Consider the following 8,778-nt stretch of genomic DNA (forward strand, 5'->3'; position numbering starts at 1 on the left):
CGCCCGTCTTTAGGCGAGAATTCTGAAGCCCATCCAGACAGAATCCGGGTGTCCCGAAGGAAAGCCGCCCGTCTTCCCCCTGCATTTCAAATTTTTCGGGTTTATTATAAACCCCATCCCACATTCATTTCCTCATTCCTTCATTCAAAACACTACCCATAAACCCCATAACCCCAAACCCTCATCCTCTCCATTACAAAAACAAGATTCCTCAACAACATTCACCAAAATCAAATCAAAACATCCTTTTAACAACAAATTAATCACTCCTCTTTCAACAACAATCAAAACCAAGCACAAAATCTTCAACCTTTGAGTCGATTTTTGAATTCATAAAGGCAAAGCCTTTCATCTTTAAATCGATTTGGGTGCACTAGAAATTGAAGATTTTTCACTTTTCTTGGTTTATTCATCAATGGCAAAGACAAAGGGAGCAACAAAGGCAAAGGCACCAAAGGCAAAGGCACTCTCATCAAGACAAAAGAGTCTTCAAGCAAACAAAGCATTGGCTATGGTGGTAGCTAGCCCAAACTTGGAGGTGCAACAACAACAACCTCCCATGGAAGCAACAACATCCACTACTCCGGAAATTGCTCAACTTTCGAATTATCCGGAGGTAATTTTCATTTCCAAATCCCATAAGGACACTTTTGCGAAGTTTGCTAGTAAATAATTTCTATCCACCAAGTTTATTTGTGAAGATGCCTTAGATAAGTTGGGTGTCCTTGAACAAACTAGAGCCTTCTTTAAAGCCATGGGGTTGGAGAAATTGTTTACAACAAAAGAATTGACATACCCCTCCCTTACCTTAGAATTTTTGAGTTCTTTGAAAGTTAACAAGGTTGAGACTATGGAAACCATCGAGTTTCGCCTAGCTAATGTTAGTAGGCACATCTCCTTTGAGGAAATGGGTAAAGCTTTGGGTCTTAGTGATTCACCGAGTTATTTCAAGAATGTTGGCAAATATGACCCCGACCCTCTTTGGGAGGCGATTTCCGGAACGAAATTTGAGAGCTTTCATGCTAGTCGCGCTCTATTAGTCCACCATCCGGGCATTAGAGTGTGGCACAAGGTTGTAGGGAACACCATCATTGCAAGAAAAAACACCAACCATTTCACCAAACTCGATTTTGTTCTTCTTGAGTCGGCCTTGAACATTGGAAGGGAATTCACCAAACCTTTCAACTCTCTAAGACTTTTGGTGGATAGATGGCTAAATGTTGATTGTGGGAAGCAAGACACTACCGTCATTATGAATGGAGGTCTAGTCACTCTTTTGGCTAAATACTTTGATCCTAACTTCAACAAGGATAACAAGTATGAGGCAAAGAAGGGTGGCCATCTCATTGATATTGATACTATGATAAACAAGTATAAGTGGGTCTCTCATAACCCTCTTGACACCAAGTATGGGTGGCTCACTAGTGAGACTATATCTTTTACTTTGCCTTCGAAGATTTGCCGTTTAAGTGTCCACCGGACCAACTATCTCCTTCCCCATTCAAAAGAGGCCGAGTACATCATCCAACAACAAAAGGGTGAAATTGAAATGCCCTCCTCTTCCATTCTCACACCACCATATCCTTTCAAGTACCAAGAGTTCAAGCCCGAAGGTGTTGTAGCAAGCAAAGATTATATGACTCTTCTTATGCAAGAGATGCACAAGCAAGCCTTCAAGGACCGGGAAGATTCTTACTTAGCACAATATCCACCCCTCCTTCACTTAGCTAGGCAAGGACTACTTGACCCTTCATGTCCTTTGCCTAGTTGGGCGGATAGGGAGGTCTTCTTTCCGAGTGCATCTAGGGGTATTCTGGGTGATGATGAGGTTGTTCGTGATGCGGTTGATGCAGTTGTTGATGATAACATTGATGAAGATGCTAGTGAAGAAGGAGAAGAGGATGATGAGCAAGGTGAACAAGAAAGTGAAGAGGGAAGTGGTGATGAGTCCACTTCTAGTGAGGAAGATGATGATAGTGATGATATGATGGAAGATTAGCAAACTATGGAGGCTCCTACCCTCTTGAGGTTTGTCTACTTCTCTCTTTGTTGTATTTTATTAATCTTGATCAGTGTTGGAGTAGTCCTAGCACCATATAGGACTAACACCTCGGCCCCATTGAGGTGTTCTCATTTTATTGTTCCCACCTTTTTAAAATCCAAAATGACAAATTTAGTTTCATGCATTGCATAGTGTGTGCATGAACTACACTTAACCTTAGGACATTAGCAATAATGTCTAACTCGGTTTGGGGAAGTACATACATACACAACGGGAGGTAATCTAAATTATCCTCTCCGTCATAAACAAAAACCATGCATCATGTAGTGTAGATTAGTGTAGCTTGCATTTAGTGTAGAAATCATGCATCCTGTTTGTATAATTTCCCATCATTTTGGCCATTGAGGACAATGCCCATATTAGTGTGGGGATGGGGAATTCTAACTTAACTTTTATTCAAAAAATCCAAAAAAATTGAAAAAGTTCTAAAAAACCATAAAAATTTGAAAATTGAAAAACCAAAAACATGTTATTTTCCTTTGTAGTGTACTCAAGTATATATTATTGTATATATTGTGTTTGTTCTATCCTTGTTCACATTGATCGACTACGCCACATCCGAGACATGAGGAAATTGAAGACCGCATGGTATGATCTTTCCAATCTCATTTTTCCTCTTTATGTGAATGACTATGTGGCTTTATTTTGATTGATGCGGTATAATAATGTGAACTTAGGACTTGCATTTAGTTTATATGTCATATTAGTTGGTAGAATCACTTGCATAAGGATGTATATAATAGTTGCATCATGGCATTTAGTTGCATTTAGATGAAATATTTTGAAAAAGTGCCTAATTGAGAACTTTGACAAGAGCAACTAAGCCATTATAAATACTTTTTCAACTTAAGACTTTGCCTACTAGAATGGTTGTAAAACACCCTAGATAGTGTCATACTAGTGTCTTTTGACCCATGACCCAAAGCCTTGTCAAGGGTTTGCATGTGAGTCACCTATCCAACCCCGTGATGTGATGTGGACTTGGTTAACTTGTCTAGGTGACCTTGATTGACCTTGTGGTACGGTAACCCAAAAATACTTTCTATCAATAAGTTTGAAGTGCTCATTTCAAAGATTTTGTATGTGGAAACGTTTTATTGCCATGGAAACCTCAAATGTTATGAAATGTTGAAATATTGAGAATTTTAGTTGTTTTGATGGAGGCGTACCACTTCGATGTGCTTTGGAGAGGGATCCATTGAATTGGGCCCCCACACGATTGTGAATTCAACCGCCCAGAGACAGAGTGATTATCACCCCGAAAAGCTATTGTCTAGAGGTTAACCGGTTGCCTAATAAGCGAATGGCGAAAGCAAAGGACATTAGCACGGAAGGGACAAACCCCATCTCTAATTTTTGAAATGTGAAAGTTGAATGAGGTCAAATTTTGAATGCTAGTCATATCCACCCTTGTTTATAAAGATTTGAGCATTTCATCCCCAAAAAGCCTTTTTGTCAAGCCACTTGGTCGAGCTTGGGACGATCCACGACCTTTACTTTTGTAGAGAACTCGAGACTTGTCATGTCATATGCTACTAGCATCATGGGGATCATCATTCCATAACCATACGATCGCTCTTGACGAAAGTATTTGGAAATTGAGGACGAAAGTAGTCTAGTTTAACACAATTTGGAGGTGATTTAGTGCCATCCTCTTAGCCTTAGTAATTTGTTGAACTAGTATTTGTGACGGAATATATGCTCTTAAATTTGTTCTCTTTTAGTTGCCTCCGCCACTTGATGAAGAAGTGGCTATTCCTTTTGTAGATGCATCCTTTATTTGATTTTGTGTTCTTAATGTTTGGATGTGTCGCCATTTTGGCAAGACCCACCTTGCCTTGCAAGAAGGCATCCTACCTCATGGTTGTCTTGTTGTGAGTTGAAGGGGCGGAGTGAGACCCGCTAATTGTCTCATATCGGCTATATTATTAGGATAGGTTAGTATTGGTCCTAGTCTTTGTCACCTCGTTACTCGGGACGAGCAAAGGTTCGGTTTGGGGATATTTGACATGACCATAATTAGCGCACATTTAGTCCCCGAATTAGCCTTGTTCCCATGCTTTTTTGTGCATTTTTGGGTCATTTATTGTCTTTAGTTCTTTGTTTTGCATATTCTTTGAGGTTTTGTGTCCTTGGAAGGAAAGAAGTGAAAACCTTGCATTTTCATGTCAAAATGAGACTAAATTGATTGAATCCAATGACCAAGCATCAAGGAGAGACAAGATTAGAAGGCCTTTGTACATATTATAGTAGTTGGGCAATGATGAGGAAAGATCCTTGCATCCCCAAGGAAATCCCCAAGGATTTTATGAAGAAAAGGGAAGAAAAGAAGAAGAAACACTACTGAGCAAAGAATCCGCCCATCTTCCCCGAAGACGCCCGTCCCCGGGACCACAATCCGTCGTCTTCTACCAAAGACGCCCGGCAACAAAGACCTTAAGACGCTCGTCTTCTCCCAAAGACGCCCGGGCAGAGACTCCTCAATCCGGCCGTCCCGTGCCTAAGACGCACGGATTCCAAGACAGCGCAAATCCGTTTCTTCAAGCTTCAAGAAAGATGCCCTTCCTTCAGAAAATACCGGCGTTTCCCTAAGTAGGGACTTAATCGTCATTTAAGCCCTTAGTTAACCCTAATGCATCCACCTAATTTCCACTATAAATACCCCATTAGTCTAATTTGAAGATGTTCTTCTTATCAAATATTAGAGTAGTTAATATCAATCAAATCTCTCTTTAGTTTTATAATCAACAATTAATCAAGTTTTAATACAAGTTTTATTTCCTTAATCTCTCTTTTGTTCATCCTTTATTTTGGGTAATTGAAGATTATTTGGGTTATTATTGGGAGATTGACAGCCTCTCAATCAAGCATCAAGTACTTCTATTATTCTTTGCTTTATTATTACAATCATTAATAGGTATAATTCTCTTAATCCCTTTTTAATTATTGCTAATTACTTTCATTTGTTCATCATGTTTCACTTTGTTGGTATGATTGAGAACCTTGCTAGCATGTTCAACATGATAATGAGTGAGTAGTTCCATAGCTAGGGTTAATGGGTACTTAGGGGAAACCAACATGGGGAATGATTCATGCTTAAATTAATATGCTTTCATGGTTTATTTGCTTGCTTGTTTTGATCTCAACTCATGCACATGTTATGTTTGATGAAATGTGAGCCTATGAATCCTTGCATTTTTTACCCATCACCTATCTTTTCAATGAGACTTGTAAGACATAAACCAACTCGAGTCTCATTAGACCATGCATGTTGTTGAGTAGGGAAGACTAAGTCGACTTGTAGGTGTTGTACAATCTAATCGATTCGGCTCCGGGACCCAAACTTTCCTAGGATTGTAAGATATAACCCAACTCAATCCATCACAACAATAATTGCTTGCTTATAATTTGAGAACATGTTTGTATGATCAATTCCCATGAATCCCCTATGGCCCCATGACACCCTAGTGCTTTTTATCAATTGTTTACAACCCTCTCAATTCATCTTGCTTATTTAATTTCATTGCTATTTAGTTTAAAGACCTTCTACATCAACCCAAATTGTGACACCCCTAAGACACCACTAGTTTCAATAGAAATCTCATCTCAATTCCCGTCCCTTGGGATCCGACCTTTACTTGCCTCTTTACTTATTGTAGACTTGTTTGTGAAGTTATAAATTGTGTTTTGGTCTAGGTGCTTCCAACGACAATTGTTCCGAAAAATAGAATATAGCATCCGAAATAGTCCGACCAGGGACATTTGTAGCTAAACACTACTAAATATGCATCGGAATGCGTGCAAATGAAGTATAAAATACCTATATAAAATGCACGCATCAAATCTCCCCAAACCAAACCTTTTCTTGTCCCCAAGCAAACTATATGCAAAACTAATAGAACGGAAAAAAAACTCAGAACTAGCTATAACTTATCTACTTAAACCAATTTAATGCAGTAAAAAATTAACAGTTATAGCTACAGCAGTCAATATGCAAATTAGTTATAAGATGTCCATAAACAAGGGTGACCTATCGACTTTGCAAGACCAACAAAATCGGACTCTCACGTGGTCACTCTTCTCTCGTGAAGCAAAGGGTGAATAATTATGTGTAAGAGGGAAAGAGAATACAGTCACTCACCTAAACTGCGACCTACATAACATGCATGCAACAAAAATGATAGACGATTCAAGTACTACGCATACAGTCCAACCAACAATGTCCGTCACAGCCGAGGGCTTACAAATGATATGGGAAAGTGAGGTTCAGGTGAGAAAAGGCAAAACAAATTATGGAAATGTGAAGGTAAAGCGTCAAGCTAGTTCCTAAACAAGGCCATATAAGACCATCCAAACCTCAACTGACTGAAAAATAAACACAAGTGCCCTTCACTGGCACGCATCTCACTATCCAAATACACTATCTCCTAAAAAAATGTAAGAATAAAACGGAGGAGTGAGACCGCCACAAGATAGAAATGAACGCAGACGGTCTCAAAATCAACTCAAAACAAAATTTCTAACTTTCTTTCTTTTTCTTTCTCCTGCATCACGTGTGTTTCTTTCAATTTTTCTCCTTTTTTTCTTTTTCATTTTTCTTCTTTTTTCCCTTTCACGTTTTTCCTTTTTCATGTTTTTTTTTTCAATATCTTTTTTTTTCCACTTTTTTTCTTTTCATCCTCCCTTCCTTTATTTTCCTGCAACTCCAACAATACACATGTCCCAAACTCGCATACGGAATAAACATACCGCAAAAGACATACTAAACTAGCTTGACTAGGCAGACTTAGTTTTGGATGTAGCTAATGGGTCAAAAAGGCTAAATTTGGCTTAAGTGGAGCTAAATATGTGAAAATGTAAAAAGGGAAATTTGCAAGCGCCTCCCTACATGTGACACCGACCACAAATTCGAATGTATGCAATTGACAAGAAATCGAATTTCATAAACGTGCAAAAGTGATAAACATGTTATGCAAGGAGTACTACTCTCAATTCCTACATGAACCGGACATGAATGTCACCAGTTATATAGCTCTAAAACACAGAAATTGTAAGTAGGTTGCCAATTTATCAGGTCAAGTCTAAACAGTCAGCTAAAATTTTGACATTAACTCGTAGATATGCGCATGACTAAACTAATAACTGTCAATTAGATGCAAGGCTCAAGTAAAAATGACAAGTTAATGTGCAGTTTCATCACGGAAATCCACCGTTCCGACTCAACCTATATGCAAAAATAAACGTGCAATTTTTTTTATCTTTAAGTTTTTTTTTTTAAAGAAATAATAATGAACAATGGATACGAAAATTAAACGTGATAACAGGAATGCAATAAAAACTGAAAGCAGACACATATATGGATGCATAACCTCCCCAAACCAAACCATACAATTCCCTCATTGTACCCAAAAATAGGGAAAGGAAATGCAAACCAAAAAGGAGAGAGTGGAGATGCGGAAAAACTTACAAGATTATGCGATTATGGACCTCCGTAAACCAGCCAGCAACATGGGAGGTCACTAATAGCTGCAGAACAGCGTCTGATGCGATCCCGCTAAGTGTTCACAAATTAAGATGTGGTCGTTGGTCACGGTCGAATCAAAACACAATTTATAGCTCCACAAACAACTCTTCAATTAGTAAAGAGGTAAGTAAAGGTCGGATCCCAAGGGACGGGAGTTGAAATGAGATTTCTATTGTAACTAGTGGTTTCTAAGGGGTGTCACAAATTGGGTTGATGTAGAAGGTTACTAAACTAAAATAGCAATGAAAATAATCAAGCAAGATGAATTAAAGGGGTGTAAACAATTGATTAAAGGCACTATGGTGTCATGAGATCATAGGGGAATCATAGGATATGATCATACAAACATGTTCTCAAATTATAAGCAAGCAATTATTATTGTGATGGATTGAGTTGGGTTATATCTTACAATCCTAGGAAAGTTTGGGTCCCGGAGCCGAATCGATTAGATTGTACAACACCTACAAGTCGACTTAATCTTCCCTACTCAACAACATGCATGGTCTAATGAGACTCGAGTTGGGTTATGTCTTACAAGTCTCATTGAAAAGATAGAAGATGATAGTAAATGCAAGGATTCATAGGCTTAGCATTTCATCAAATATAACATGTGCATGAGTTGAGATCAAAACAAGCAAGCAAATAAAACATGAAAGCATATTAATTTAAGCATGAATCATTCCCCATGTTGGTTTCCCCTAATCAACCATTAACCCTAGCTAAGAGACTACTCACTCATTATCATGTTGATCATGCTAGCAAGGTTGTCAATCATACCAACAATATGAAACATGATGAATAAATGAAAATAATTAACAATAATTAAAGAGGGATTAAGAGATTATACCTACTAATGATTCCAATAATAAAGCAAAGATAAAAGAAGTACTTGAATGCTTGATTGAGAGGTTGTCAATCTCCCAACAATAACCCAAATAATCTTCAATTACCCAAAATAAAGGATGAACAAAAGAGAGATTAAAGAACTAAAACTTGGATTAAAACTTGATTAATACTTGATTACAATATTAAAGAGAGATTTGATTGATATTAACTACACTAATTATTGATAAGAAGAACATGCCCCTCTAATTAGACTAATGGGGTATTTATAGTGGAATTTAGGGAGGATGCATTAGGGTTAACTAAGGGCTAAACTAGTAATTACACTTTTTAAGTTGAGCAAGGAGGA

Source organism: Silene latifolia, chromosome Y (genome assembly GCF_048544455.1).
Source record: "Silene latifolia isolate original U9 population chromosome Y, ASM4854445v1, whole genome shotgun sequence".
Taxonomy (NCBI): Eukaryota; Viridiplantae; Streptophyta; class Magnoliopsida; order Caryophyllales; family Caryophyllaceae; genus Silene; species Silene latifolia.